Raw genomic sequence first — 9,099 nt, forward strand, 5'->3', positions numbered from 1 at the left:
TCCAAATCCAGAGACTTAGTATGGCCAATCGTGATATCCACGATGGCCACTCCGAATTTTGAGTCTTAGTCGGCCGTAACGTGTCATACACCAAAGGGCGCTCCGAATCCAGACTCTTAGTTAGCCCTAATGTGTCATGCACCAGAGGGGGCTCCCAATCTGAAGACTTAGTTTGGCAATCGTGATATCCATGAGGGGCGCTCCGAATCCGGTGTCTTAGTCGGCCCAAAGATGTCATGCACCAAAGTAGGCTCTAAATCTGGAAACTTAGTTTGGCGAATCATGTTATCCACGAAGGGCGCTCCGAATCCGGAGTCTTAGTCGGCCCTAAGGTGCAATGCACCAAAGGGGGCTCCGACTCCGGAGACTTTAATCGGCCCTAACGTGTCATGCACAAAAGGTGGAATTTGAATTCACTTAAGCACCTCATTTAAGTTTTTCTAAATCACCTAGGTGTTTGATTCTCAAGTCCAAAAGGTGGAATTTGAATTCACTTTGATTTCATTCCTATTTCCCTTTCTTTTCTCTAACTTTTCTTCTAGCTCTTAAGAACAAAGTACATCTCTAACTCACTCCGTCATTCTCCATGCTTCCTTGTTTTGTTCTAGGAACTAATTAAGACGGGAAACTAATCGTTTATTTAGCTGAAGTGGCCTAGTTTAACTCAAACTAATCTTACTTAACATCTAAGAAACAGAGCGTGTAGAGTAATTGTAGCTTATCGATATTAATTTAACTTAAGAACCTCATTTAAGGTTTTCTGAATCACCTAAGTGCTCAGTTCTCAAGTCGAAAAGGATGAATTTGAATTCCCCTTAATTTTGTTCCTATTTCTCTTTCTTTTCTCTAACTTTCTCCTGTACCTGTCAAGAAGAATGTTTCTCCCAAACGCTCTCCGTCCTTTTCCGTCCTTCTCTCTTTTGTTCTAGAAACTAATTAGCTAAGGAAACTCATTGTTTCATTATGTTAAGTGGCTATGGTTAAGTCAAACTGTTCTTGCTTAGCGTCTAAGAACAAGAATTTACTGAGTAATTTTGCCTTAACGACAATAGTTGAAGTTCAGCACCTCATTTAAGGATTTCTTAATCACCTAAGTGTTCAATTCTCAAGTTGAAAAGGATGAATTTAAACTCCCTCTAATTTTATTCCTACTGTTCTCTAACTTTCTCTTCTTGCTCTCAAGAAGAAAGTATTTCTCATTCTCTCGGTCTTTCTCCATCCTTCTCCCTTTTGTTCTGGGAACTAATTAGTTTAGGAAACTAATTGTTTCATTTGCAAAAGTGGCCAAGTTTAACTCAATCTAACTTAGCCTGTAAGAAAGAGTATTTACTGAGTAATCGTAGCTTGATGATATTAGTTTAACTTAAGAACCTCATGTATGGATTTCTGAATCACCTAAGAGTTCAATTCTCAAGTCTAAAAGAACGAATTTCGATTCCCCTTGATTTTGTTCTTGTTTCTCTTTCTTTTCTCTAGCTTTCTTTTCTAGCTCCCAAGAAGAAACTCTCTCTAACTACCTCCGTCCTTCTCTATCATTCTATCTTTCGCTATATGAACTAATGAGCTTAGGCAACTAATTGTTTCATTAGCTGAAGTGGCCACGTTTAACTCAAATTAATCTCGTTTAGCCTCAAGGAAAGAAAATTTACTGTGTAATTGTAGCTTTACGATATTAGTTTAACTCATGTAACTCATTTAGGTTTTTCCAAATCACCTAATTGTTCAATTCTCACGTCCAAAACAATGAATTTGGATTCACCCCGATTTTGTTCCCATTTCTCTATCTTTCCCTCTTCTAGCTCTCAAGAAGAAAGTTTTTATCTAACTCTCTTCGTCCTTCTCTCTTTTGTTCTAGGAACTAATTAGCTTTGGCAACTAATTGTTTCATTTGCTTAAGTGGCCGAGTTTAACTCAAACCAATCTCGCTTAGCCTCTAAGAAAGAGAATTTACTGAGTAATTGTAACTTGACGATATTGGTTTAACTTAAGCACCTCATTTAAGTTTTTCTAAATCACATAAGTGTTCGAATCTCAAGTCCAAAAGGTGGAATTTGAATTCACTTTGATTTCATTGCTATTTCCCTTTCTTTTCTCTAACTTTTCTTCTAGCTTTTATGAACAAAGTACGTCTCTAACTCACTCCGTCATTCTCCATCCTTCCTTGTTTTGTTCTAGGAACTAATTAGCACGGGAAACTAATCGTTTCTTTATCTTAAGTGGCCCAGTTTAACTCAAACTATTCTTACTTAGCATCTAAGAAAGAGAACATGCTGAGTAATTGTAGCTTATCGATATTAATCTAACTTAAGAACATCATTTAAGGTTTTCTGAATCACCTAAGTGTTCAGTTCTCAAGTCGAAAAGGATGAATTTGAATTCCCTTTGATTTTGTTCCTATTTCTCTTTCTTTTCTCTAACTTTCTCCTATACTTGTCAAGAAGAATGTTTCTACCAAACGCTCTCCGTCCTTTTCCGTCCTTCTCTCTTTTGTTCTAGAAACTAATTAGCTAAGGAAACTCATTGTTTCATTATGTTAAGTGGCTATGGTTAAGTCAAACTATTCTTGCTTAGCGTCTAAGAACAAGAATTTACTGAGTAATTTTGGCTTAACGACAATAGTTGAAGTTAAGCACCTCATTTAAGGTTTCTTAATCACCTAAGTGTTCAATTCTCAAGTCGAAAGGGATGAATTTAAACTCCCTCTAATTTTCTTCCTACTGTTCTCTAACTTTCTCTTCTTGCTCTAAAGAAGAAAGTATTTCTCATACTCTCTCAGTCCTTCTCCATCCATCTCCCTTTTGTTCTGCTAACTAATTAGTTTAGGATACTAATTGCTTCATTTGCAAAAGTGGCCAAGTTTAACTCAATCTAACTTTTTTTTGGGGTGAATAACTCAATCTAACTTAGCCTGTAAGAAAGAGTATTTGCTGAGTAATCGTAGCTTCATGATACTAGTTTAACTTAAGAACCTCAAGTACGGATTTCTAAATCACCTAAGAGTTCAATTCTCAAGTCTAAAAGAACGAAAATTGATTCCTCTTGATTTTGTTCTTGTTTCTCTTTCCTTTCTCTAGCTTTCTTTTCTAGCTCCCAAGAAGAAACTTTCTCTCTAACTGTCTCTGTCGTTCTCTATCATTCTCTCTTTTGCTATACGAACTAATGAGCTTAGGCAACTAATGGTTTCATTAGCTTAAGTAGCCATGTCTAACTCAAATTAATCTCTTTTTTTTTTTTGTTGGGTAAGTAAAATTAATCTCATTTAGCCTCAAAGAAAGAAAATTTACTTATTAGTTGTAGCTTTATGATATTAGTTTAACTCATGCACCTCATTTAGGTTTTTCCAAATCACCTAAGTGTTCAATTAACACGTACAAAACGATGAATTTGGATTCACCCCGATTTTGTTCCCATTTCTCTATCTTTCTCTCTTCTAGCTCTCAAGAAGAAAGTTTCTCTCTAACTCTCTCCGTCCTTCTCTCTTTTGTTCATGGCTGTGGCATGGCATGCTGCTGGCCTTGGCCTTGGCATTGCATGCCGTGGGCTTTGGCTGGGCTGCGTTGGCCTTGGCATGGCGTGTTGCTGGCCTTGGCCTTGGCATGGCATGTTGCTGGCTTTGGATGGGCTGCCTTGGCCTTGGCATGGCATGCTGCTAGCCTTGGCCTTGGCATGGCATGCTGCCGGCCTTGGCCTTGGCATGGCATGCTACTGGCTTTGGCTGGGTTGCCTTGGCCGTGGCATGGCATGCTGCTGGCCTTGGCCTTGGCATGGCATGCTGTTGGCTTTGGCTGGGCTGCCTTGGCCGTGGCATGGCATGCTGCTGGCCTTGACCTTGGCATGGCATGCTGCTGGCTTGGGTTGGGCTGCCTTGGCCGTGGCATGGCATGTTGCTGGCCTTGGCCTTGGCATGGCATGCTGCTGGCCTTGGCCTTGGCATGGCATGTTGCTGGCTTTGGCTGGGCTGCCCTGGCCGTGGCATGGCATGCAGCTGGCCTTGGCCTTGGCATAGCATGCTGCTGGCTTGGGCAGGGCTGCCTTGGCCTTGGCATGGCATGCTGCTGGCCTTGGCCTTAGCATGGCATGCTGCTCGCTTTGGCTGGCCTACCTTGGTCGTGGCATGGCATGATGTTGGCTTTGGCCTTGGCATGCCATGCTGCTGGCTTGGGCTGGGCGGCCGTGACCTTGGCATGGCATGCTGCTGGCTTTCGCTGGGCTGCCTTGGACATGGCATGGCATGCTGCTGGCTTGGGCTGGGCTGCCTTGCCCTTGGCATGGCATGCTGCTGGCCTTGGCCTTGGCATGGCATGCTGCTGGCTTTGGCTGGGTTGCCTTGGCCGTGGCATGGCATGCTGCTGGCCTTGGCCTTGGCATGGCATGCTGCTGGCCTTGGCCTTGGCATGGCATGCTGCTGGCTTGGGCTGGGGTGCCTTGGCCTTGGCATGGCATGCTGCTGGCTTTGGCTGGGCTGCCTTGGCCATGGCATGGCATGCTGCTGGCCTTGACCTTGGCATGGCATGCTGCAGGCTTGGGCTGGGTAGCCTTGACGTTGGCATGGCATGCGGCTGGCCTTGGCCTTGGCATGACATGCTGTTGGCTTTGGCTGGGCTGCCTTGGCCCTAGCATGGCATGCTGCTGGCCTTGGCCATGGCATGGCATGCTGCTGGCTTGGGCTGGGCTGCCCTGGCCTTGGCATGGCATGCTGCTGGCTTTGGCTGGGCTGCCTTGGCCGTGGCATGGCATGCGGTTGGCCTTGGCCCTTGGCTTGGCATACTGCTGGCTTTGGCTGGGCTACCTTTGTCGTGGCATGGAATGCTGCTGGCCTTGGCCTTGGCATGGCATGCCGCTGGCTTTGGTTGGGCTGTCTTGGCCTTGGCATGGCATGCTGCTGGCCTTGGCCTTGGCATGGAATGCTGCTGGCCTTGGCCTTGGCATGCATGCTGCTGGCTTTGGCTGGGCTGCCTTGGCATGGCATGCCGCTGGCCTTGGCCTTGGCATGGCATGCTGCTGGCTTGGGCTAGGCTGTCTTGGCCTTGGCATGGCATGCTACTGGCCTTTGCCTTGGCATGGCATGCTGCTGGCTTTGGCTGGGCTGCCTTGGCCGTGGCATGGCATGCTGCTGGCCTTGGCCTTGGCATGGCATGCTGCAGCTTGGGCTGGGCGGCCTTGGCCTTGGCATGGCATGCGGCTGGCTTTGGATGGGCTGCCTTGGTCGTGGCATGGAGCTGGCCTTGGACTTGGCATGGCATGTTGCTGGCTTTGGCTGGGCTGCCTTGGCCTTGGCATGGCATGATGCATTCCTTGGCCTGGGCATGGCATGCTGCTTGCTTTGGCTGGGCTGCCTTGGCCGTGGCATGGCATACTGCGGGCCTTGGCCTCGGCATGGCATGCTGCTGGCTTTGGCTGGGCTGCCTTGGCCTTGCCATGGCATGCTGCCGGCCTTGGCCTCGGCATGGCATGCTGCTGGCTTTGGCTGGGCTGCCTTGGCCGTGGCATGGCATGCTGCTGGCTTTGGCTGGGCTGCCTTGGCCGTGGCATGGCGTGCTGCTGGCTTTGGCTGGGCTGCCTTGGCCTCGGCATGGCATGCTGCTGCCTTTGGTTGGGCTGCCTTGGCCGTGGCATGGCATGCTGCTGGCCTTGGCCTTGGCATGGCATGCTGCTGGCTTTGGCTGGGCTGCCTTGGCCGGGGCATGGCACGCTGCTGGCTTTGGCTGGGCTGCCTTGGCCGTGGCATGGCATGCTCCCGGTCGTGGCCTCGGCATGGCTTGCTGCTGCCTTTGGCTAGGCTGCTTTGGCCGTGGCATGGCATGCTGCTGGCCTTGGCCTTGGCATGGCATGCTGCTGGCTTTGGCTGGGTTGCCTTGGCCGTGGCATGGCATGCTGCTGGCCTTGGCCTTGGCATGGCATGCTGCTGGCCTTGGCCTTGGCCTGGCATGTTGCAGGCTTTGGCTGGGCTGCCTTGGCCTTGGCCTAGGCATGGCTTGCAGCTGGCCTTGGCCTTGGCATTGGCATGGCATGCTGCTGGCCTTGGCTGGCTGCATTGGCCATGGCATGGCCTGGTGCTGGCCTTGCCCTTGGCGTGGCATGCTGTTGGCTTTGCCTGGGCTGCCTTGGCCGTGGCATGGCATGCGGCTGGCCTTGGCGTTGGCCTTGTCACACGTGCTGCTGGCTTTGGCTGGGCTACCTTGGCCTGGGCATGCCATGCTGCTGGCCTTGGCCTTGGCATAGCATGCTGTTGGCGTTGGCTGGGCTGCCTTGGTCGTGGCATGGCATCCTGCTGGCCTTGGCCTTGGCATGGCATGCTGCCGGCTATAGCTGGGCTGCATTGGCCGTGGCATGGCATGCTGCTGGCCTTGGCCTGGGCTTGACATGCCGCTGGCTTTGCCTGGGCTGCCTTGGTCGTGGCATGGCATGCCGCTGGCCTTGGCCTTGGCATGGCATTCTGCTGGCCTTGGCCTTGGCATGGCATGCTGCTGGCTTTGGCTGGGATGCCTTGGCTAGGGCATGGCATGCTGCTGGCCCTGGCCTTGGCATGGCATACTGCTGGCTTTGGCTGGGCTGCCTAGGCCGTGGCATGGCATGCTTCAGGCTTTGGCTAGGCTGGCCTTGGCCATGGCATGGCATGCAGCTGGCTTTTGCTGGGCCGCCTTGTCCTTGCCATGGCATGCTGCTAGCCTTGGCGTGGCATGCTGCTGGCTTTGGCTGGGCTGCCTTGGCCGTGGCATGGAATGCTGCTGGCCTTGGCTTGGCGTGGCATGATGCTGGCTTTGCCTGGGCTGCCTTGGCCGTGGCATGGCATGCTGCTGGCCTTGGCCTTGGCGTGGCATGCTGCTGGCTTTGGTGGGCTGCCTTGGCCGTGGCATGGCATGCTGCTGGCCTTGGCCTTGGCCTGGCATGCTGCTGGCTTTGGCTGGGCTGCCTTGGCCGTGGCATGGCATGCTGCAGGCCTTGGCCTTGGCCTGACATGCTGCTGGCTTTGGCTGGGCTGCCTTGGCCGTGGCAGGGCATGCTGCTGGCTTGGCGGTGGCGAGGCATGCGGCTGGCCTTGGCCTTGGCATGGCATGTTGTTGGCTTTGGCTGGGCTGCCTTAGCCGTGGCACGGCATGCTGTTGGCTTGGCCGTGGCGAAGCATGCTGCTGGCCTTGGCCTTGGCACGACATGCTGCTGGCTTGGCCGTGGCGAGGGATGCAGCTGGCCTTGGCCTTGGCATGGCATGCTGCTGGCTTTGGCTGGGCAGCCTTGGCCTTGGCATGGCATCCTACTGGCCTTGGCCTTGGCATGGCATGCTGCTGGCTTTGGCTGGGCTGCCTTGGCTGTGGCATGGCATGCTCGTGGCCTTGGCCTTGGCATGGCATGCTGCTGGCCTTGGCCTTGGCATGCCATGCTGCTGGCTTTGGCTGGGCTGCCTTGGCCGTGGCATGGCATGCTGCTGGCCTTGGCCCTAGGCATGACATGCTGCTGGCTTGGGCTGGGCTACCTTGGCCTTAGCATGGCATGCTACTGGCTTGGGCTGGGCTGCCTTGGCCTTGGCATGGCATGCTGCTGGCATTGGCCTTGGCATGGCATGCTGCTGGCTTTGGCTGCGCTGCCTTGGCCTTGGCTTGGTATGCTGCTGGCCTTGGCCTTGGCATAGCATGCGGCTGGCCTTGGCTTTGGCATGGCATGCTGCTGGCTTGGGCTGGGCTGCTGTGGCCCTGGCATGGCATGCTGCTAGTGTCGGCCTTGGAATGGCATGCTGTTGGCCTTAGCTGCGATGCCTTGGCCCTGGCCTTGGCATGGCATGCTGCTGGCGTTGGTTGGGCTGCCTTGGCCGTGGCATGGCATGCTGCTAGCCTTGGCCTTGGCATGGCATACTGTTGGCTTTGGCTGCGATGCCGTGCCCTTGGCCTTGGCATGGCATGCTGTTGGCTTTGGTTGGGGTGCCTTGGCCGCGACATGGCATGTTGCTGGCCTTGGCCTTCGCATGGCATGCTGCTGGCTTTGGCTGGGCTGCCTCGGCCTTGGCATGGCATGCGGCTGGGCTTGGCCTTGGCATGGCATGCTGCTAGCTTTGGCTGCGATGACTTGGCCTTGGCCTTGGCATGGCATACTGCTGGCATTGGCCTTGGCATGGCATGCTGCTGGCTTTGGCTGCGTTGCATTCGCCTTGGCATGGCATGGCATGCTGCTGGCTTTGGCTGGGCTGCCTTGGCCTTGGCATGGCATGCTGCTGGCATTGGCCTTGGCATGGCATGCTGCTGGCTTTGGCTGCGTTGCCTTGGCCTTGGCCTGGCAGGCTGCTGGGCTTGGCCTTGGCATAGCATGCGGCAGGCCTTGGCCTTGGCATGGCATGCTGCTGGCTTGGGCTGGGCCGCCTTTGTCGTGGCATGCCATGCTGCTGGCCTCGGCCTTGGCGTGGCATGCTGTTGGCTTTGGCTGCGATGCCTTGGCCTTGCCCTTGGCATGGCATGCTGCTGGCTTTGGTTGGGCAGCCTTGGCCGTGGCATGGCATGTTGCTGGCCTTGGCCTTGGCTTTGGCATGGCATGCCGCTGGCTTGGGCTGGGCTACCTCGGCCTTGGCATGGCATGCGGCTGGGCTTGGCCTTGGCATGGCATACTGCTGGCTTTGGCTGGGATGCCTTGGTCGTGGCATGGCATGCTGCTGGCCTTCGCCTTAGCATGGCATGCTGGTGGCTTTGGCTAGGCTGCCTTGCTCGTGGCATGGCATGCTGCTGGCCTTGGCCTTGGCATGGCATGCTGCTGGCCTTGGCCATAGCATGGCATGCTGCTGGCTTTGGCAGGGCTACCTTGGTCGTGGCATGGCATGCTGCTGGCCTTGGCCTTAGCATGGCATGCTGTTGGCTTTGGCTGGGCTGCCTTGGTCGTGGCATGGCATGTTGCTGGCTTGGGCTGGGTTGCCTTAGCCTTGGCATGGCATGCTGTTGGCCTTGGCCTTGGCATGGCATGCTGCTGGCTTTGGCTTGGTTACCTTGGCCGTGGCATGGCAAGTTTCTGGCCTTGGCATTGGCATGTCATGCAGCTGGCTTGGGCTGGGCTGCCATGGCCGTGGCATGGCAAGCGGCTGGCCTTGGCCGTGGCATGCCATGCTGCTGACTTTGGCAGGGC

This window comes from Camellia sinensis, chromosome 15 (assembly GCF_055761805.1).
Source record: "Camellia sinensis isolate YWXY chromosome 15, ASM5576180v1, whole genome shotgun sequence".
Taxonomy (NCBI): Eukaryota; Viridiplantae; Streptophyta; class Magnoliopsida; order Ericales; family Theaceae; genus Camellia; species Camellia sinensis.